The 23,409-nt window shown below is 39.0% G+C and overlaps 1 long non-coding RNA gene across 1 annotated transcript; it reads left to right on the forward strand.

Moving 5' to 3' along the window:
• Positions 300 to 5,956, forward strand: LOC110260456. The gene is made up of 3 exons (XR_002343767.1): positions 300 to 611; positions 842 to 1,032; positions 5,110 to 5,956. It is a non-coding gene; the product is annotated as an uncharacterized LOC110260456 (long non-coding RNA).

Raw genomic sequence — 23,409 nt, forward strand, 5'->3', positions numbered from 1 at the left:
TTTCCTTGTAACTTTCAGCTCTTTCAAGTTCTTAAAGGCCAGCTGTTTAAAAACATTTTTACTTTCCTTTCTTGGATTTTTTATTTTCCTAGGGTAGTTTAAATAAGGGCTTACTAGTCTTTATAAACCAATCATAATAGGATCTCCTTTCAAACTGAAAGAATTTATAATCTAATTTATTAATATTCTCTGGAAAAGACAAAGATACAACAGTATGCCTGTTTAGAAAGTATTTCATAACTCACTCAGGGGAAAAACCTTACCTCATTTCGGGAAAAAATTGGGATTTTGCCCTGTCCTTATGTGCTATTTTCCGTAGTATTTTTCCAGTAGTACTTCTCCAAATCAAGCTAGGGACAGTTCAGCTTCAAGTTTTATTGACATTTTTTGTGGGCATGAAATGCTTTTTTTAATACCTTACTTTAACTCATTTTGTGTATTTCTATGGGATTCCTATTTCTTTTCTGAAGAAAGGAGAAAAAGTCATTAACTTAGAGAAGTTCAGACTTTTCAGAAGGTCATGAATCTGACAAGCCAGAAGCAATGGATCCTTCTCCATCTGCCTTTTATTTCCAGCACATTTATACAACCTTCAAGTCTTTGTTTTTCAAGTAAGGCTAATGTTTAGATTACTTCCTTATTAATTATCCTCGTAATGTCTGTAGGATTTCTGTTTAAGTTTCATCTTTCATTCTTTACACTGGTAAGTTGTCTTTGCTCTTTTTTTCTTGATTATTTTGACTGTTGGTTTCATTGATTTTCTCTACTGTATTTTCTGTTTACACATTTCTTTGACTTGTACTTTTTTCTTTATTATTTCCTTCCTTCTGCTTGCCTGCAGATCTCAGGGAGAGCTACCCATCCTGGAGTCAATTGATGGTTATCAGGAAGGTGTTTTCAGCTATTTTCAAAATACCTTGCATCTATGGAACGTGTGTATATTTTTGGGTAATGGCTACTGGACATCTCCTTGCTTCCTGGTTATGCCAGGAGTGCCTTTTTCCCTTCAGTACGATTCCTTCAAACATTTTGGTAAGAATTCTTCATGGGTTGGTGTGCCCCATATCACGACATATGGTATGCCCCATATCACGTGTACCCCATATCATGACACATTAGGGTGCATGGATTGTCTGTTTTTTGGGGGTGCTAAGAAGGATCGGTGCATTTGGGTGGTGATGATCTGATTCTTCTTGGTCCTTCTCATCTAACAATTTTATATACTGATAATTGAATCAATTATTTCATCTGGGATTATAAAATGTGATTTTTAAGAATACTATACTTTCTATATTACAATCCCATAATTTCATCCACTTTATTCTGTAAAGAAGAACTTTCTCTCATCAAGAGGAATAATTTCTTTTAAGAGGAATGATTTTGAATTCCTGAAATATAGTTAATAGAGTGAAGGAAAAATAGGCACTTCATTTTATCATTTTAATTGACTTTTTTGAAGTAAAGATTTTTAAAATGGTATATATTAACTATGTTTCATTTTTTTCCACTTTTAAAAATTATTTTTTACTTATGTAAAATATATGTGCAATATGTTTCAGACAATTATGTTCATTATTATATCTGATGATGAAATCATTTTGAATTTGGCCAATAGCCACGCTTTCATGCTGGCTCCTTGACTTTTGGAAATGACCCTTTGACTTATATTTTCCTTGCTTCTTGACACAGCAAAATAATTCAGCTTGTATATTTCCAGATTCACATTTAGAATCAGCTATTGTTCTGAAGCCTCTGAATCACTTAAACAGGAAATGGCATTTAGAAACCAGAGTCTAGGTGCTAGTTGTGCTCGGTACTATTTTGTGCCATTGCTTCTAGGCCTCTTCAGTGAACAGAGCTAGAGCTAGGAAATTTGTATTTTCTAAAGAGAAAATAAAAATCAGGATTTATAAAAATTTTTCAAATTCAGATTTAACTTTAAAAAATATAACTCAACATTTTGATCTTATGCTTGCATTGCTTTTCTCTTACATGAAGTATTTTACTATGTAATAATATCAAATTTAATTGTACACTTACATATATAAAATTTCAAAGTAAAATTACCAATATTATTACCAATATTGTTAAGACTTCTTTTAAATTCTGTTTGTCCACAGGATATATTCAAAGTAAAATTACCAATATTATTATCAGTACTGTTTAAATTTCTTTTGAACTATTTGTCCTCAGAATATGTTCCACTAAATATGAAAAGTCAAAAAACTATGTGGGAAAAACAAATGTGTATTTGTTTATGTCTCTAACTTGACATACAAGTCAGGTTCATGTTTTCACTTTGTATTCATATTTTAAGGCTGTTACTTCAATTCTCATCTCTTCTATTTTTCTCCTTTTTTATGGCTACCCATTTTAAAAAACAAGTTTTAATTAGCATAAGTTTAATATCAAAAATTTCAAAAGCAACTTGCCAAATAAATGCAAATTCTTTCCTTATAGAAAAAAAGCACATTATTTATCCTATTGCACATTTTAATTTTCCACTTGATAAAATATCCTGGGGACCATTTTGTGTCAGTGTATGATATGATCTTCAGTTCTTTTCAAGACAATATGATATTTAATTTATGATAATTTATTTAACCAGTCCCTACTGATAAACTTTTGCGTTGTTTCCAGGTTTTGGTACTAAAAATAATTCTGCAATGAATAACCTTGTATATAAAAAAAAATCATAAACTTGCCACTTCTTGACAGATACCTAAAAGTGGAATTGCTGAGTCAAAAAGAAAATGCATAAGCAATTATTCTAGTTACTGTCAACCCCTTCTCTATCATTATTCTCTCCTGTTTTTCCACTGTCACGGAGTTGCTGGATCACAATAAAATGATATATTGTCAACTTTTTAGGTTTTTGCCATTCTTGTTGGTGAGAATTGATATCTTAATAAAATTTTAATTTATGAGTTAGATTGCTCACCTTCTCATATATTTCATTCTTCTTCTGTATACTGTTTGTTAACATCTCTTGCAACTGTTTCTCTCTGGCTGTTGTTCTTTTGCCTCAATTTTAAAGATATCTTTGTGCTGTGAAATTGTCATCCCTTTGTCTATAAGTTATATATGTTTCCTTAGTTTATTCTTTGTCTTTGTTTATGGTATTTTTCCAGTACAAGTCTTTTATTTTATTATTATTTTTTTCTTTTTATGAACTTGCAGCATATGGAAGTTCCTGGGCTAGAGGTTGAATCAGAGCTGCAGCTGCAGGCCTGTGCCACGGTCACAGCAATATTGGATCTGAGCCCCATCTGTGACCTATGCTGCAGCTTGATGCAATGCTGGATCCTTAACCCACTGCAATGGGGTCTCCTATTTTAGTGTAGTCAAACTTACTATTTCCTTTATTACTTCTGAATTTCAAATGGAATATTTTTCCAACTCTCAGGTTATGAAGAAATTCATCCTTATTTTATTTCTCCATTATGTAATTTAAAAAATTTAATTTACTTTTTATATTTTATATCTCTGATTTATTTGGTGTCAGTGTGAAATGCAAATCCAATTTTATCTTTTTCCAAATGGTTACCTTTTATTCCAATACCATTCAAAAATGTCTATCTTTTCCTCACTAATTTGCAATGCAACATTTGTCATATAAAATAATATACTTTTAAGGGGCAAAAGTTTATGCAAATATTTCTGGTATTAGAGCTAGATGTTCTATTCAACAATCTATCTTCATTTCAAATAATGCCAATTTAAACTCATCCTTGAACTTGGCTTTAGATATTTTATGCCAGGTCTTATTTAAATGCAAATAAATTAAAAACAAAAGCAAAAATTCCAAAACTCTATCTGATGCCCTACTACAAATATATATAAGGCATAGACTTTGTAATTAAGAACTTATAGTTTAATGAGAGATAAATATGCAAAAATACCATTTCAATGTATTTTTCCTTTTTTTTTTTTTTTTTTTTTTTTTTTTTTTTTGTCTTTTTGCCTTTTCTAGGACCGCTCCCACGGCATATGGAGGTTCCCAGGTTAGGGGTCTAATCAGAGCTGTACTTGCCAGCCTACACCAGAGCCACAGCAACACGGGATCCGAGCCGAGTCTGTGACCTACACCACAGCTCACGGCAACACCGGATCCTCAACCCACTGAGTAAGGCCAGGGATCGAACCCACAACCTCGTGGTTCCTAGTCGGATTTGTTAACCACTGCATCACGACGGGAACTCCTCAATGTATTTTTCCATATAAAGCATTTACAAAGATATGTATGTGGACTTGGATGCTTCAAAAACAAGGTATAAAGAAACTATGAAGGCAAAACAATGGTATTTAACTTTTGTCTACTCCTTGATTATTATTGGCCTTTGCTCTAATTCTTACTTTCAAAGTAGCCCTAGAAGACTAACAAATCAAGCTGAGTAGATTATGACCAAAATGTATATAAGGAGAGAAAATTACTGATGCACAAGGCAAAACACAGGGCTGATAAATTCTTTGGGTTCTGGTGAAGAAGGAAATCTCCATTTCATATTTGAGGCCAGGGTACTTTGTGAAAATAAGAGAAACTTGGAATTCTCTCCATATTTAGTATCTGAATGTTTTTCCACTTAGGCAGAGGTTTCCAACTTTGTCATTCCTGGGGGGAATGGAATGACAAAGATGGAATACTTTTTAACCCAATGGTCACCTGGACTTGCTTTCTGCCTGAGGTGAGATTTTTTTTCTTTTTTAGGGCTGGACCTTCAGTATATGGAAGTTCCCAGGCTAGGAGTCAAATGGGAGCTGTAGCTGCTAGCCTGTGCCACAGCCACAGCAACTCAGGATCTGAGCCATTTCTGTGACCTATACCACAGCTCATGGCAATACAGGATCCTTAACCCACCGAGCAAGGGCAGGGATCGAACCTGCGTCCTCATGGATACTAGTCACGTTCATTACTGCTGAGCCACAAAAGGAACTCCCTGAAGTTTTTAACTTTTAATTGACTTCCCCCTCCCTTTCTGGGGGTTTAAGGATTTTCATTACTGGGAAAGGGTAGTTCTAATTTTCCAGTAAGAAGGTCAATTAAAGATCAGTTTTACTCCTTCCTGCTTGACATTTGAGTGATTGGAAAAACTTTTCCTCATCTGTCAGATGCTTAGGAAGCTAAATGAGAGATGGATTCCTGGGTCAAAGGCATATGAGCGTGTTTCCTCACTGGAGAAGCTGTTCAGGAAGGGCTGCAGGTAAATGAATTTCTCTTTCCGAACAAATGTCAATTCCAGACTAGCATTGTGTGTTGAAATGCTGCCCTGGGGAGAGAAGTGGAAGAAAGGAATGTTAAAGAGGCTTCTTAGCTAATGGCCTTATGTGAGAAATAGCATACCATTTCTCAATCAATGTCATTTCCAAGTCGTGCAAGGAGATTATGTATGGGGAGTGGTTATCTGGCAATTCATACATCATTTGTATCCACATCTGCCCCCTGGGTTTGGTCAGATGGATTTAATTTTAAAAATATCACTTTCACCTGCTCCTCTGCAGTTCGATTGGCCTCCCACACTGAGGTTTTATTTGTACTCATGGAATTACTGCATTTGCTTCCTTAAAGCAGGGTAGAGGGGGATATTTGAACACATATCATGGGACATAAGGAAATCATAAGAATTAGAGATGGAAAGAAAAATGAAATTGATCATCTACCTGAAAAAATTGGACTTCCAATATACTCTCATCAAAAGGGGACACAGAAACCTATCACTTCTAAAGGGCTTCCAGGTCAACTAAATATTCTTGATGTTTAGCTCATTAAATAAATGAAGTATAACCACTTCATATTAATAAATATACATTTTTGAGTACTTACCTTGTACTAGGCATGATGGGCTTAATCTGTACATTACCAAATTTGATTTAATCCTTGTATCAACTCTATATGATTGATACTATTATCCTCATTTTACAGATGTGGAATCTAAGGACCAGGAGAGGTTAATAATTTGTGCAAAATAACAAAAGTATTAACATTTGGATCCAGGTCTATCTGATTCCAAAACACACATCCTTAGAAACTATGTTTTATCTGTATGGAAAAGTAAAAAAATATTTTGGATTTATAACTTTATTTTAGAGTTAAAATAGATGTTAGAAATTTTGTGTAGTATTTTGGGGAAGAATGAGAAGAGGTTATGACAAAGGTTTTGAAGTCCAGGAGTTCTCTTGTGGTGCAGTGGGTTAAGGATCTGGCATTGCTAATGCAGTGGCTTGGGTTGCTGCCATGACTTGGGTTTGATCTCTGGTCTGGGAATTTCCATATGCCATGGACACAGTTGAAAAAAAAAGTATTTGAAGTCTGGGATACCAATATCTATGGTATAGTATATGAATTCCGACCATCTGTATTTATTGATCTATGTGTGCATGACTGAATAATTGAGGAATTAAGTGTTTGGTTGAAAATTAATATTTATATGTGCATAGCTATAGACATACACATAAATTCCTTACCTATGCAATTGTTTCATGCTGTATGTTGGTACTGCTGAACTTAGTGTAAAATTTCCTGTGAGATCATGCTTATGTATTAAGACCAATCCATAGAAAGTCCATAATTTTATCTTTTTTTTTTTTTTTTTTTTTTTTTTTTTTTGTCTTTTTGCCATTTCTTGGGCCGCTCCCATGGCATATGGAGGTTCCCAGGCTAGGGGTCTAATCAGAGCTGTAGCTGCCGGCCTACGCTAGAGCCATAGCAATGCAGGATCCGAGCCGAGTCTGTGACCTATACCACAGCTCACAGCAACGCCGTATCCTTAACCCACAGAGCGAGGCCAGGGATCGAACCCAGACCCACGACCTCATGGTTCCTAGTCAGATTCGTTAACCACTGAGCCATGATGAGAACTCCTTTTTTCTTTTTATGGCCTTCTCTGTGGCCTATGGAAGTTCCCAAGCTAGGGGTCAAATTGAAGCTGTGGCTTCCAGCCTATGCCACAGCCACAGCAACACCAGATCTGAGCCACATCTATAAATCTATTACCTACATAGCAGCTTGTGGCAATGCCACATCCTTAACCCACTGAGTAAGGCCAGGGATTGAACCCACATTCTCACAGACACTATGTTGGGTTCTTAACTGGCTGGGCTGCATCAGGAACTACCCCTCTCCCCCATTTTTTCTTTGTAGTCACATCCCCAATCTGGGAATAAAGTAGATAATAAAAAAAATACATTTTGTTGAACAAATGATTGAAAGAAACTGAAGAATATTACTAATCCCATTAAAGATGTGTTATTTATAGCATTGCTTCCATTGAAGGATGCCTTCAGAATTCTAACTTGGATGTCGGTAATTTCTCTCCTCTCCCTCCTTTCCTGAATACACAAAGATAGAAGTAGAGACTCCTCATCAAATAACTTATTTTTTGCAGTTCAGAAAGAGATTTCCAGCAGGCCTGGAATCATTGCTTTAGGATGAAAGGCTGAGAAGGGGACCCAGAAATAGGGAGTGAAGGATCAGGAAGAGGATTTTGAAGAGGTGTGGGGGGTACGTTGTGTATGTGAGAACAGGTTAGTGTGGAAGGAAAGGGGGGAGGGAAATATTCACTGATGATGAGGCAGAGATAACTTCTCTTGCAGTCTTGTTGGGGTGGTGGCGTGGAAGAATTGTGTGTATTAGGGTGTATGTATGTGTGTGTGTATGTGTGTGTGAGTGAGATGGGAAAATATAATCTTTCTTCTTTTTTTTAGGACTGAACCCGAAGCATATGGAGGTTTCCAGGCTAGGGGTCAAATCAGAGCTGCAGCTGCAGCCTAGATCCGAGCCGCGTCTGTGACCTACACCACAGCTCACAGCAACGCCAGATACTTAACCCACTGGGTGAGGCCAGGGATCGAACCTGAGTCCTCATGTATGTTAGCTGGGCTCATTACTGCTGAGCCATGATGGGACCCCCTGGGAAAATATAATTTTTGTTGTAAATTCATAATAGAAATCAGTCATTTTGGGAGTTCCCGTCGTGGCTCAGTGGTTAACGAATCCGACTAGGAACCATGAGGTTGCGGGTTCGGTCCCTGCCCTTGCTCAGTGGGTTGACGATCCGGCGTTGCAGTGAGCTGTGGTGTAGGTTGCAGACTCGGCTCGGATCCTGCGTTGCTGTGGCTCTGGCGTAGGCCGGTGGCTACAGCTCCGATTCGACCCCTAGCCTGGGAACCTCCATATGCTGCAGGAGCGGCCCAAGAAATAGCAAAAGGACAAAAAAAAAAAAAAAAAAAAAAAAAAAAGAAAGAAATCAGTCATTTTGTAGCCACAGCACAAGTGTGTGCATTCAAACACCACATCCCAAACCGGTCTTCAAAAGAGGAGATTCAGCTACACTAGACTGACAGGATTTGGGAGCTAGGCAATCACATTTAGGGTATAAAACTGAGGAAAATGTAGCTGTTAGTCCATTTTTGATTCATTTGTATTTCTTGAGAAGAGCTCCTTATAAGCAAATGATGGTTTGTGAGATTAAAAAAAGAAGTCCAACGAAGCAAACAGAATAACTGCATGGATGTGCTTGGAAAAAGGCTGTTTCTTTTTGCATTATTAGTATTTATTGATGTAAAAAAATGTTAGCAGAGTTCCCATTGTGTCTCAGTGGTAATGAGCACATGACTAGTATCCATGTGATCAGGGTTCAATTCCTGGCCTCGCTCAGTGCGGCGGGGATTTGGCATTGCTGTGAGCTGTGGTGTAGCTTGCAGACAAGGCTCGGATCCCTGGTTGCTGTGGTGGTTGTGGCATAGGCTGCAGCTACAACTCCAATTTGACCCCTAGCCTGGGAATGTCCATAAGCAGTGGGTGTGGCCCTTAAAAAAAAAAAAGGGAGCAACTCTAGAAGCGGAAGCTATTTTATTTCTTCCACATATGCTTCCAAGAAGACCTGAGCTCTCTAAAATTTGTATTAAGGCTGATTGCTGTTGTGTCAATAATATCTAGGTATTGTATTCTTTGTCTGAATCTTTCTTTTGGCCAACCCTTAAGTCACTTCTTAGCAAAAAGCTTGCTAATAAAGGAGACTCTTTAATCCTTTCAGTCCCCAGGATAGAATTTGTGCATGACAGTAATACTGCTTACAGAAAAATGTTTCAGAAAGCCATAAGGAAGTGTACAGGCATAAATCTCAAACTGCAAAGGCATAGCCAAAGTTTCTCAAAGTAGAATCATTCTTACATAGAGTTTAAGATCAACTTGTATCTAAAGTTACAAAAAAGAAGTCAGAAAAAGAAAGGCAAATACCATATGATATCACTTATATCTGGAATATAATATACGGCACAAAGGAACCTTTCCACAGAAAAGAAAATCATGGACTTGGAGAATAGACTTGTGGTTACCAAGGGGGAAGGGGAGGAAGTGGGAGGGACTGGGATCTTGGGGTTAATAGATGCAGAATGTTGCCTTTGGGATGGATTAGCAATGAGATCCTGCTGTGTAGCACTGAGAACTCTGTCTAGTCACTTATGATGGAACATGTAATGTGCCATAAAAGAATGTCTACATGTAAGTGTAACTGGGTCACCATACTGTACAGTAGAAAAAAAAATATGTAAATAAATGATTAAAAAATAGAATAAAATAAATAAAAATAAAACAAACAAGCAAAATAAATAAGTAAATAAATAAAACGTGGGTCCTGGGGTTTCTCTCAAATTTTCTTAGCCACCCTTAATTATGTATCTATTTCTGTTGTAATCAGCAATCATTTGATTGCCACTTACCAAAACCCACTCAAATTAACTTAGGCAAATTGGCAATATGTTAAAGGGATACAGTGACCTAATGAGAGGAACTAAAGTTCAGACCCCACAGAGAGCTGGGTGGAAGTGGGATGGCTTCCCGCCCATTGCAACCTAGCCCTCCATCTCCCACCTTGGGATCCACATGGTATCTCTGCTTCTTCTCTTTCTCGACCCCTTCATTTTCCTCCCTTAGCAGATTAACTCACACACTGAGTAGAACATGGCCTTCTCAGGCCCTGAACTGTCCCCTCAATTTGATGCTTACGGAAGCAAAGGGAATTGCCAAGCCAGTTCCCCGTAGAGAAGATCTGATTGGCCTGGTTTGAGTCAGGTTTCTACTCCTGGATCAACCACCTGCATCCAAAGAGGAGGCAGTATGGTGGATGCAAGAGTCCATTCCTGAAGGGTGCAGTGAGGCAATTTTCAGAGAACGATGACAACAGCATTCATATAGCATTTACTCTATGCCATGAACTCTCCTAAGACCTTTATATCTATCAACTCATACAATAAGAAAGCACTGCTCGGTTTATGTCTCAAAAGGTGTCCAGTGCAATTTAGCACTTTTCAGGGTCTATATTGACATTGTAGAAATGGCTCCCTATGTACAGTCAAATAACATTGGAGTGAAACTTGTTTGTGAGTCCTGTTTAAAGAAAAACACTATTTCATAGATGACTGTATCTCCAGTAGACTGTGATTTAATCTGTATTCTCTCTCCAACTTGAACTTGGTCTTAGTATTCTTGATCATTTTTTATGATTTTTTTTTTTTAGTCACAGAAACTCATAGAGGAGTTCCCGTTGTGGCACAGCAGGATTGGTGGTGTCTTGGGCGTAATGGGACACAGTTCGATCGCAGCCTGGCCCAGTAGGATAAAGATCCAGCATTGCCACAGCTGTGGCTTAGGTTGCAACCATGGCTCAGATCTAATCCCTTTCCCAGGAACTCCATATGCCTAAGGGTGGCCCAAAAAGAAAAAGAAAAAAGGTTCATAGAGATTGTGGGTTCTTCTTTGCTAAGTCTCCAGTACTTACAGGACAGGGTAGTGTTATAAAAAGAATAAGGTCTTCGGGATCTGGCAGAAGGGGTTTAAATTCCAGCTTGGTCACTTTTAGCTCTGGGACCTTGGCCATGTCTTTTAATCTTTTTGAGTCTTGGTTTCCTTGTGTTACAATGAAGACATATGTATACTACATGTAGGATGAGAAGTAGTGTTTATAAAGGGCCCAGGACATAGGAGGCCTTTAGTAAATCTCACATAGTAATATTTCTTCTTTATATTTATTTCTCGGTTTGTGTGGGTATGGCATATGGGCATCTCAAATGAAAATTTTGGACATGTTTACATTGAAACATAATCAAGTTGATAACTCACTTGACTCTTACTGTTGCAAGACCCCTTGCTGGTGTGAATGAAGAGGGACTAGAAAGAAAGTGGCAGGAGGTGGTGAAACAGGCATTTGACCAATGATCAAATTATGAACACTGGCAATTAGAATACAAATGCAAATTTGTGTGGGTGTGGGTGTGTGTGTGTGCGCGAGAGAGAGAGAGAGAATATTTTTTTTTACAATTGCCATTCAGAATTGCAAAGCTGAGACTTCCATCTGTGATCACTCATCATCTGAGGTTGTCTCTATTTGATTTGTAATATAAATACAGCCCTCTTGTTCTTCCAGATATTCACTCTTCAGAGTGTGAACGTGAAATTATGTATAGATTTATTTTATCTGAAGTTGAGGGGAAAGCCTTTTGCAGGGTTGACTATTTATTCCTTAATCTCCTGTTAGAATTTCTCTAGCTTCATTCTTCCAGCGTCTAGAATTATTTTCATCTACTGATTTTGGATGTATGAAAGTTTCTTCATTGTGAGGTATATATTCCCTCAGGCAATATTGCTTTTAACTTTTAAAAAATGCTGAATTATTTACCCACTATTATATAATCCATCTCCTCTTCTGGGAGAGTGGGAGTTTAATACAACTCAAGCTTGTATTGCTGAAATTAGGAAATTTAGATACAGAGGTAGAACAAGGAAATAATGAAACCATGCCTTACTTATAAGGGTGACACAGTGGACTAACATGTAAAGATCTTTGCAGTGATTGGCAGGTAGAAATCACAGTGTGTGGGGGTGTCTGTGTGTGGTGCCTCACACCATGAGGAGCAGAGAGACCTACTGCTTAGGAGTCTGGCCTCTGGAGCTATACCGATTTGGTTCAAATCCAGGCAACATCACATACTAGCTGATTTTGAGCTGCCTTCCTAACCCCTTTGTGTCTAATTGAGGCATCTACAGAATTGGAATAATGGTGTCTATCTCAACTGATGTTGTGAGGATTAAATGCCACAATTCAGAGTAAAACTCATAGAGCAGTACCACCTGGCATCCATAAATACTTGGTAGATATTTGCTGGTTGTTGTTGTTATTCGGGGCGTGCCCACAGCATGCAGAAGTTTCTGAGCCAGGAATCAAACCTGCATCACAGCCGTGACTACACTGAATCCTTCACATGCTAGGCCACTGGGGAACGCCTAGTTATTATTAACATTTAACAGTTTTTTTAAAATTAATCATCTAACAGTTAACTTCTCTTCTCCATCCTTCATAATATTACATAGAAAGGAATAAACTGAGTTGTTTTTCCTGTGATATTCCACAGCTTCTATATAGGCAATCTCTCTGATTCTTTGCAACACTGGATGAACAGCTCTGGGCAGTTTTGTATACTTCTGGTCACCTTCTGTGGAAAGGAGCCCTCGGTACTGAGGCTCCCCAGTTTGAAAGACCCCAGGAAGGCTAGATGAGGGGGAAAAAAACCCCCAAGAGTTTCAGCTATTTTCCAGTGTCCTCAAGAATCTATTTTTTTTAAATACTGATTTTTATTTTTCCATTATAGCTGCTTTACAGTGTTCTGTCAATTTTCTGTGGCACAGCAAGCTGACCCAGTCACACATACATGTATACTTTCTTTTTTCTCCTATTATCATGCTCCATCACAAGTGACCAGACGTAGTTCCCAGTGCTATACAGCAGGATCTCATTGCTTATCCATTCCAAAGGCTATAGTTTGCAAGAATCTATTTTGAAATACACATTTCTGACTTAGAAAGGAGATAACTGATGGAACATTCTTGAAAAGGATTCAGTATTTTCGGGACCAGTTTTACTCAGAGATAACCTCAGTTGTCTCAGCCACTCAAAGGAGACCAGTGAGTTAACTCACTGTCATGCTCTTTCTCTATTTTAGTTTAAAATCTTTTGGTACGAATCTGTGTTTTTACCCATGCCTATAAATCTGGATGTCTCTGAAATTCTTTTAAGGCGATGTGAAAGACATGCGAAAGCCTTGCAAGAAGATTGCAAAGGATTATGTTGTGGTTTGAATGGGTCCCTCCCAAATTCGTATGTTGAATCTTAGCCTTCACAGGGGATGGTATTAGGAGGTGGGGCTTTTGGGAGGTGATGAAGTCCTGAGGTGGAGCCCTTAGGAATGGAATCAGTGCTCTTAGGAAAGGCTTCAGACAGATCTCTTACCCCTCCCACCCATTGAGGGGGCAGGGAGAAGGAAGAGAACCCCCATCAGGATGTGATCATACCAGCACCTTGATCATGGACTTCCATCTCCAGAACTGGGAGAAATACATTTCTGTTTTTGTTAAGCCACCAGTCTGGTATTCTGTTATGTTTGCAGCCTGAACTAAGACAGACTATAAAGTGTGTCTTTACTGTAAGCATGTCATTAAAAGGGACAACTGAGCTGTCACTTGGAAGTCAGCTTTTTTCCTTTGATTTTATTTTTTAATTTTTATGGCCATACCTGCCACATATGGAAGTTCCCAGGCTAGAGGTTGAATCAGAGCTGCAGCTGCCATCCTGTGCCACAGCCACAGCAACGTTGGATCTGAGCCCCATCTGTGACCAATGCTGCAGTTTGCCGCAATGAGGGATCCTTAGCCCAGGGATTGAACCTGCATCCTCGTGGATACTAGTTGGGTTCTTCACTTGCTGAGCCACAATGAGAATTCCCAGCTTTTTGTTTTTGAATTAGGGTTCCATAGAAAAAGATTAAAAAAATTCAGACTGTAACATGGTTCCCTCGTAGGATAGAAACGTATTGAAAAATAAAATAGATAATGGTTCCATGTGGGACACTTGAGTGAGGAACACTGAACTCAGGGTCAAGAGATCTGAGCTACAGTCACTTTGAATATGGACACTCCATGTGTCTTCAAAAGAGCATGTCACTGCCAAGTGGGCATCACAACTTGACTCTGTTTTGAGCATAACATAATTTGAAATAGAAAAGAACATTGTAAGTTATTTTCATCAAGACAGTAAGTCATCAAGAGTTGTATAGACTATTTGACTTTTGAATGTTTACCATATGCTCACAAAAAAGTCACTTAGCCTTTTAATATATCTTAAATGGAAATATTTACAAATAATTATTGCAAAATATTTGACAGCTTTGGCAATGCCTAGTTCCAAGCTTAGATGCAAACCAGTTTAGAGTTTGTAATTACTCTCCTAAGAAAGTCCTTTAAAAAAAATTGGGGAAGTGATACCTGAAACATCCGCTTTTAAAAGCTTACCCTTTGGAAAAAATATTGCATCTCTCTGCAAAAGACAATAGTTCTAATTTGTTTGATCAAATAAATGCAATTTGTAGGAGTTCTCGGTGTGGCTCAGTGGGTTAAGAAGCCAACTAGTATACATGAGGATGTGGTTTTTGAACCCTGGCCCCCTTGCTCAGTGGTTTAAGAATCTGGGGTTGCCACGAAGCTGAGGTGTAGGTTGCAGATGTAGCCTGGGTCTGGCATTGCTCTGGCTGTGGTTGTTGCATAGGCTGGCAGCTGCAGCTCTGATTTGACCCCTAGCCTGGGAACTTCCATATGTTGCAAATGTGGCCCTAAAAAAAAAAAAAACCGCAATTTGTGCCTTTCACTGTCAGGGGTAGCCTGTAGGCATATGCCTAGCATCACTGAAGGAAAATGACTCCCTTATTATACCTGAAAAACTAACGATGGTGAGGCCCAAGCAAAGAAAGGCTATTGCCTCTGCAGTATGAAAGGGGACAAGTCTCAGAACTGGAAGGGAATGAAGTGGAGCCTTTGAAGACATTGACTCTCTGATAAGAATTCAAGTCGGAGAACTGAGGAGGTTTCCCTGCAGAACACACAGCACATCTTTGGGTGTACACCTTTGTCAGGACTATTTTACTTCTTTAAGCAAGTTGATCACTTGGAACAAAGACTGGGAATCCAGCTTCCAGGAGAGAAGGATACAATTGGTCCCAAATGGAATTACTGGGCAAAAAAGCTTGAAAGTGAGACTAATTCATGCTCAAAAAAACAAGCAAACAACAAAACAACAAAAAACAAAAATAACTCTTTGGTAGGGGGGAGAAAAGTCCTATGGGAGACTGTCATTTGGGTAACTTCTGGTTTGGGACCTAATCTGTGATCTTTCATTACAGCCACATCAATGTTATAAGTCACTTGAGAGAGAAAATACAGCCTGGGAAAGGCAGGTGGCTGATCTGATGTCCTCACTTCTCACCTCTTTGGTTCCCAAAGCAGCAGCAGCTGCACCAGAGAACAGAGGCTCACATGTACCTTAGCCTCTGGGGTCATCTCTGTTTCCACTGGGCTGCGGGGTCTTTATGAAATTCTAGCCTGAAGACCAACCTTCTTGTCACCTTCCTGATGGGCTGGCCCAGATTCATTTTCAGTAACCAGTCTCTTGCCTCCATCCTGTGGGTAGGTCACTGCCTTCTTTCAGTAGCCAAATCCCAGATGTAGCCCCTCTGTCCTGGTTTGTTTCTAAGACTGCAAGCTTGCCTCATGCCATCCCAACCCTCCCAGTGATGGGGTGAAGGGCAGGCCTGTATCACAGCCCCCTTGGCCATGCACTTCTTTTCTACTGGTTACCTTGCTGGCTGCAAGATTGCCTTGCCACCCTGCTCCACTGTGCTGGGGCCACCTCTGAAGCTGGCCATGTTCTGGAATGTAAGACCCATGAAGGCAGAGATCTTCTGTCTTGTTCAGCATTGTATCTCTAGGATTCCGAATGGTGCCTGGCACACACTAGGCATCTGGTAAGCTGTTTGTTTGTTTTTTGCTGCTAAGATCTGCTCTAGTCACTTGTGTTGCCCTGACTAATCCATCTTCTCTAGTTCTGGATGTCTGAGGTCTGACCCTCCCTCTCTGATTGATTTCCAATACTTACATACATAATTTAGTTGGAGTCTCACACTAATTATTATTCATAGGAATACTTAGCACTTTTCATCATCAAAATGTCTTCCAATTTTAGTTAATTAATCAACCACAGATTTGTATGGAGGTGACTCTAAACGCTGATGAGTGGTGATAAATTATCGTAAAGTAGCATGACAGTTTATATGGAAGGAGATAAATGTGAAGTTACTTTCAGATGAACCATTGTGGGGAAGTCAATGAGGAGTGTGTGTGGTGGCCGCCATGGCTCCTCAGATTACCTCTGCACAATGAGTCAGGGATGAGGGTTCAATCTCAAATCCATCAATTTCTGCCTGAGTATCATGGGCAGGATCCTTAACCTGCCATCTCAGTGTCTTTGTATGTGAAATAGGGGTAATGCTAGGACCAACATTGAAAAGTGATGAAGATTAAATGGAAATAACATGCAGAACACCAAATACTATGCTTGGTATATAGGGAGGGCTCAGTAAATACCTAATAACTATGTAACTCCATACACTGCAGCTCAAACCAGACATGTCAAATGTCCTGAAATTTGGAAGCCATGGAAGTTTACTTTTTGGTGCAGTACAGAGTGGAAGACTGGGGTTTCCTCTCCTCATTAGATGGGAGGACATGGGTAAGATATTTCACACAACAAACTTGTACAGCTCCTGGGAAAAGTGACTCAAGAGGAACGCAATGGAATAGAGACCCTTGGAGCTTGATCTTGTATTCTGGCACCTTGATTTCCTTAGCTATAAAATATACATATTAATAATTACTTTCCAGAACTGGAATGATTATTTGAGGCAGTGTTTATAAAGCCCAAGACCTAACATATAGTAGTACTTGATAAATACCTATTATTTTGGAAAAATACAAGCCTATTTAGTGCTTAATACCATGTACAGAGTTAGATTGAAAGTCATCTTGGGTAATGAATATTGAAATACATTATACCCACCTTGATTTTGAAATAAAAACCATAATGTCTAGATCTAGGAAGTTCTGAAGAAAATGTCCACTTTATAAAGAAAGCAAAATACCCTTCAGAAAAAGGATGTTTTCTCCCCAACTCTTTTTTCCTTCTTCCTGTAATGCCAGATCTGAGATGCACCTGTGACCCTACATCACATCTTGTGGCAACGCCATATCCTGAACCCACTGAGCAAGGTTTGGGATCAAACCCACATCCTCATGGATGCTAATCAGGTTCTTAACCCACTGAGCCACAAGGGGAACTCCAAGTATGTGTTTTAATGTGTGCCTTCTTCATTGGACATAGTACACAAACAGGTCTCTGCCTTCATGATATATTATGATATTGTTTTCCTTTTTTTGTCTTTTTAGGGCCGCACTCCGTGGCCTATGGAATTTCCTGGGCTAGGGGTTGAATTGGAGCTATAGCTGCCAGCCTACACCACAGCCACAGCAACCCCATATCTGAACTGTGTCTGTGACCTACACCATAGCTCAGAGCAATGTTGGATCCTTAATCCACTGAGCGAGGACAAAGATTGAACCTGCACCCTCATGGGTACTAGTTGGATTCATTAACACTGAGCCACAGTGGGGACTCTGATATTGTTTTACTTTTATAACACTTTTCTACAGTTTCTATCAAATTAGTTTGTCTTTGATAGTTAACGTGTCTGTATCTTGTGCTTGGTTTAATGATCCCAGGTTATATGCAAACATCTAGGCAGAGAATCAAGATATTAAAAAAAAATGCACATTTGTGGGACATATCCAGAAGGGATGAAAACCACTGGGCTAGGTGACATCTTGAAGTCTCAGTCTTTGTCTAACTCAGAAGAGCTGGAAAATATTATCAGGTATCTCTTACTATTGCCCATAAGTGCATCACATGAAAAAAGAAATTTATGTCCAGGAATGGAGAGAGAACATAAAAGGCAGGAATGGAGAGAGAACATAAAAGGCATATTTTAGTGGTAATTTTTTTTTTTTTTGGTCTTTTCTATGGCTGCACCTGTGGCATATGGAGATTCCCAGGCTATGGGTCTAATCGGAGCTGTAGCTGCCAGCCTTCACCTGAGCCATAGCAACGTGGGATCTGAGCTGCGTCTGTGATCTACACCACAGCTCATGGCAACGCCGGATCCTTAACCCACTGAACGAGGCTAGGGATCGAACCTGCAAGCCTCATACATGGTTCCTAGTTGGATTCGTTAGCTACTGAGCCACGACGGGAACTCCTTTAGTGGTAATTTATAGGTCAAAGAAATGTATGGACAAAAAAAAAATCCTCACAAAATTAGTAAACAATTTCTATTTATTTGCAAAGTGTTCAGAATTGCCATGATGTTCTTTTAGAAGAAAAGTAATTTTGGGTTTTTACATGAAGAAAATATAGAATTGTCTTATTTTCTCCAAATCAATATCTCATTTAAAAAAATTTAAACCAAGTGCACAGATCAAGATGGTGACATAGGTCATCTACAACTTCAGTCCCCCTCACTAGAAGACCAACTAGTCAATATCTGCTAAGGCTAAACACCATTGTGAAAATCCCAGAAACCCAGGGGTGAGACTGAAGCACACCAATGGACCACAGATATATGGAAGGACTTTAACCTAGAAAAGTTGAGGCGGGGATTCCTGTCTTGGCTCAGTGGAAACCACCCTGACTAATATCCATGAGGAGGCAGGTTCGATCCCTGGCCTCACTCAGTGGGTTAAGGATCTGTCTTGCTGTGAGCTGTGGTGTGGGTGGCAGATGAGGCTTGGATCTGGAGTTGCTGTGGCTGTGGTGGAGGCCAGCGGTTATAGCTCTGATTCAACCCCTAGTCTGGCAACCTCCATATGCTGCAGGTGTGGCCCCAGTGGGGGAAAAAAAGGAAGTGTGGGGGGGAGTGGCTACACTCTGGTTACCTTGCCCCTCCCCCAGGAATGCACAGCAACACACTAAGAGGTATAGAAGGATGGATTAGGGATTTAATCTCCCCATTTACAGCCATTGATTAAAAACTCTCCTCCTTTAAAATATCTATTTAAAATCTTTTGAAGCTTTAATCCTTGTGGCTCAATAGTGGAGTGCTCTTGAAAAAGAATACAATCAGGAGATCCCACAGTGGTGCAGTGAGTTAAGAATCCACTACAGCGGCTTGGATCACTGTGAAGGTATGGGTTAGATCCCCAGCCTGGCCTAGAGGGTCAAAGGATCCTGTGTTGCCAGAACTGTGATATAGTTTGCAGCTGTGGCTTGGATTCAATCCCTGGCCTGGGAACTTCCATAAACTGTGGGTGTGGCCATAAAACAAAAGAATAAAATCCATGCAAACTTAAATATTTAAAATATTTATGATTGCCAAGACATGGTAGCAACCTAAGTGTCCATCAACAGATGAACAGACAGAGGGTATGTGTATATACATATATACACACACACACAGATACTCACATATACACACACACAGTGGCATACTACACAGCCACAAAAGAACAAAGTTTGTCATTTACTACAACATGGATGGACTTGGAGCATATTATGCTTAATGGAATAAGTCAAACAGAGAAAGAAAACCTGTATGATATTACTTATATGTAGAATTGAAAAAATATGACAAACTAGTGAATACAACAAAAAAGAAGCACACACAGAAAGAACAAACTAGTGGTTACTAGGGGAGGTGGGGAGAGGCAATGTAGAGGTGAAGGAGTGAAGGTACCAACTACTTACTGAGTGTAAGATAGGCTACAAGGATGGATTGTACAACACAGGGACTATAGCCAATATTTTGTAATAAGCATGTGGTATAACCTTTAAAGACCATATAAAAATCAATTAAAAATAACAAGAGCTTTAGACTTCTTAAAAATTATTTAAAAATTTATTTTATTTTATTTTATTTTTCCTTTTTAGGGCCATACCCATGGCATATGGAAGTTCCTAGGCTATAGACTTGTTTTTAACCACAAGAAGGACCCATAAATCCTCCATACTTTAAATTCTACTTTTCTCCTCCCACTGACTATTCAATTCAGCGAGACAGCTCAGGACCTCATCTCCTCAGAACCCACTCTCACTTCCCCCACCCCACCCTCACCCTGCTTTTGCTCGCAAGTTCAGATATTTCTTCCTATTCCATGTTTCCTACACCTCTGAGCTCTTTATTATGTCAAATTGACAATTTCTTTGCTAAATGGTTGCTTTCTTTTTTTCTTTTTTTTTTTCCTGTCTTTTTAGGGCCACACCCATGGCAGATGGAGGTTCCTAGGCTAGGGGTTGAATCAGAGCAGTAGCTGCTAGCTTATGCAACATCAACGCCAGATACAAGCAGCCTCTGTGACCTATACGACAAGTCACGGCAATGCCGGATGGATTCTTAACCCATTGAGTGAGGCCAGGGATGGAACTTGTGTCCTCATGGATGCTAGTCAGATTGTTTCTGCTGAGCTACAATGGGAACTCTCAATTGTTGCCTTCTTTTAAGTATATACTTATGTCCTAAATCTGTCCTTCTGATTTGCCAACACCAGAGTAGCTACTGTGCACTTGAAATGTGGCTAAACCAATATGAGATGTGAAGCAAGTGTATACACACTGAATCTCAGACAAAGTATGAAAAAATAATGTAAATATCTCATAATAATTTTTATATCGACTATAATTTGAAATGATAATATTTTGGATATGTTGGCTTAAAATATATTATTAAAATTAAAAAAGAAATAAACCAAATGCACAGGATTCACCTTCATATAACATTTTCCAAAGCCTGAAGTGAGAAGAACTTTGGTTTTATTGTTCAGTGTTTTGTATATTCAAACTCTTTTTTCTTTTAGTGCGTGAGCCCATCATTTTTCATGTTTTCATTTTGATAGTTATAGCCTTAATAAATGAATCTATTTTATTGCCATCAAAAGAAAAAAAACCTTTTGTTGCACTGCAGAATCAAAAAAGATTATGAATAATTATTCATATAAGGTAGGTCTGCAAGGCAATTAGAAGAGCAATTCAGTTTTATTTTTTTTTTACTATATCTGCAAAATTCCTCCTCTGACTCTGCTATTATAGGTCTATGCTTTCAAATATGAAAAATGGAAGTAACCTGATTTTCAAATGGAAAATTATAAAGAGAAGCACTGCCTTATGAAAATCAAACATCCAACCAAGAACTTTATTCCAAGGTATATCTTATCTTATTCTTTCTCTCCCTTACCTGTCCCATTACATAAGAATAAAATGAACCCATCAAACCATTTTGATTTAGAGCAATTTGTTGAACTTATTCCAGGCTAAACTGGGAAGTAGGCAATGCTTGCACTTAGCATCCTTTTTGAGCCACCTTATTCTGTCCTATTCATCTGTCTTGTCCTCTGGCCACTTGAGGAGGGCCCCCTATTGAGGTGAAACACTGGATTCCACCTTCCAAGATGTTACCCAGCATCGGAGGTTTCTTCCTTCTCTACCCAATTTACCTGTGCCTAGTCTCTTTTCCTCATCATTTTATTAGGTAATAGGCTCATAATTCAAATAAGGAAATTTGTTCTGAGAAGTTAATGGCTTTTTCCTGCAGAAGGGTAGTAATTCTTTATTTTAGATGGTGTTTTAGAGATTGTCACATACTTTCCCATGCGTCTCATTTGGTGTTCATGGAAACCTAGGAACCAGAGATTTCTTTCCTTGTTTTGCAAAAGAAGGAACTTTGAGGTTCAGTGACTCCATTAAGTTTAGGTAGGTACTTAGGAAAGAATCTGGGTCTCTTGATTCTAGGCTTTTCCCCTCTTTTGTAAGTTCCCTAATCTGACCATGGGTGATGTATTTTCAGCCAAAGAAGAGACAATATAACTTTAGGCACTAGGAGTTCCTGTTGTGGCTTAGAGGTAACAAACCTGATCTATATCCTGATGTGCGGTGATCCCTGGGATTGCTCAGTGCGGTAAGCTCTGGCGTTGCCTTGAGCCGTGGCGTAGGTTGTAGACATGGCTCAGATCTTGAATTGCTGTGGTTGGGATGTAGGCCTGGGGCTGTAGCTCCAATTTGACCCCTAGCCTGGGAACTTCCATATGATGCAGGTGTGGCCCTAAAAAGCAAAAACAACAGCAACAACAACAACAACAAAAACTTCAGGCACTATATTAGGCCAGCATGAGGTTGTATTATTAGAAAAATCATCTTGTTACCCATCAAATCATATCACACCATTAATGTCCTCTTTTGCTTTTACTGGTTATTCTTTTTTTTTTTTTTGGCCATGCCCCAGAATGTGGAAGTTTCTGGGCCAGGGATCAAACCCACATCACTGCAGTAACCAGAGCCACTTCAGTGACAACACTGGATCCTTAACCCTTTGAGCCCAAAGGAACTCCTTTTACTAAGCTGACACTGAGATTGCTTTCCACCATTCCGCTATTAACAAATTAGGAGACAGTCTTGCTATATGGATACTTGGTACTAGGATAGCTTGAATTGAAACCATTTGGAAATTACATATGGCTTTCATTTTAGAATACTGTAAGTCAATTTGTAAGACTGAGGATTTGTTAGACAGGGGCAGTAGTGGTATAAATTGCATTTGGATGTGACTAAGAATTGACATAATAGTCATACTTAAATTTCCTCATTTTCTTCCAATTAAAGCATTGCTATATTTACCACCACTCTTCCTTCCCAATCTCTTTAAACACTTCCAATTTCAGAGGATAATCAGTGTTAGTATATCAGTTATCTATTGCTGTGTAATGGATCATAAAAAAAAATTATGGGCCTAAAACAACAACAATTTTATTGGCCATGAGTCATTAATTTGGGCAGTTCTTGAGCTCAGCTGGGGTTTTTCATTGTCTTTTCTGGGCCATTCACTTTGTTGTAGTCTTCTAGGGGCTCACTCACAAGTGAAGCAGTTCTCAGGTTGTTCAGCTGGCATGCTCTGCTCTACTCCAAATGGTCTCTTCAGTAGGCTAGCTCAGATCATTTGCATTGTGGCCTTGAGTTCCCATGCGAAGTTAAAAGGGAGCAAGCCCTGATGTGCAAGCCTTTGTTCATCTCATGCTTGCTAATATCACATTGGCCAAAGCAAGTCAAATGGCCAAGCCCAGATTCAAAGGGTGGCGAAATAAAACTTCACATCTTGCAAATGACCTACCGCAAAGAGAAAAAAAAAACCAAACTGATATATGATTATGCAAAACAGAGAGAAGTCCAAATGGCAAATATATTTTTTAACCTTTTTATTTAAAAAAATTTTTTTAATTGTTATTTCCTCAATACAATTTTTTTTTCTACTGTACAGCATGGTGACCCAGTTACACATATATGTATACATTCTTTTTTCTCCCATTATCATGCTCCATCATAAGTGACTAGACATAGTTCTTAGTGCTACACAGCAGGATCTCATTGCTAATCCATTCCAAAGGCAAGAGTCTGCATTTATTAACCCCAAGCTCTCAATCCACACTACTCCCACCCCCTT

The sequence above is a fragment of the Sus scrofa genome, chromosome 4, assembly GCF_000003025.6.
Source record: "Sus scrofa isolate TJ Tabasco breed Duroc chromosome 4, Sscrofa11.1, whole genome shotgun sequence".
NCBI lineage: Eukaryota > Metazoa > Chordata > Mammalia > Artiodactyla > Suidae > Sus > Sus scrofa.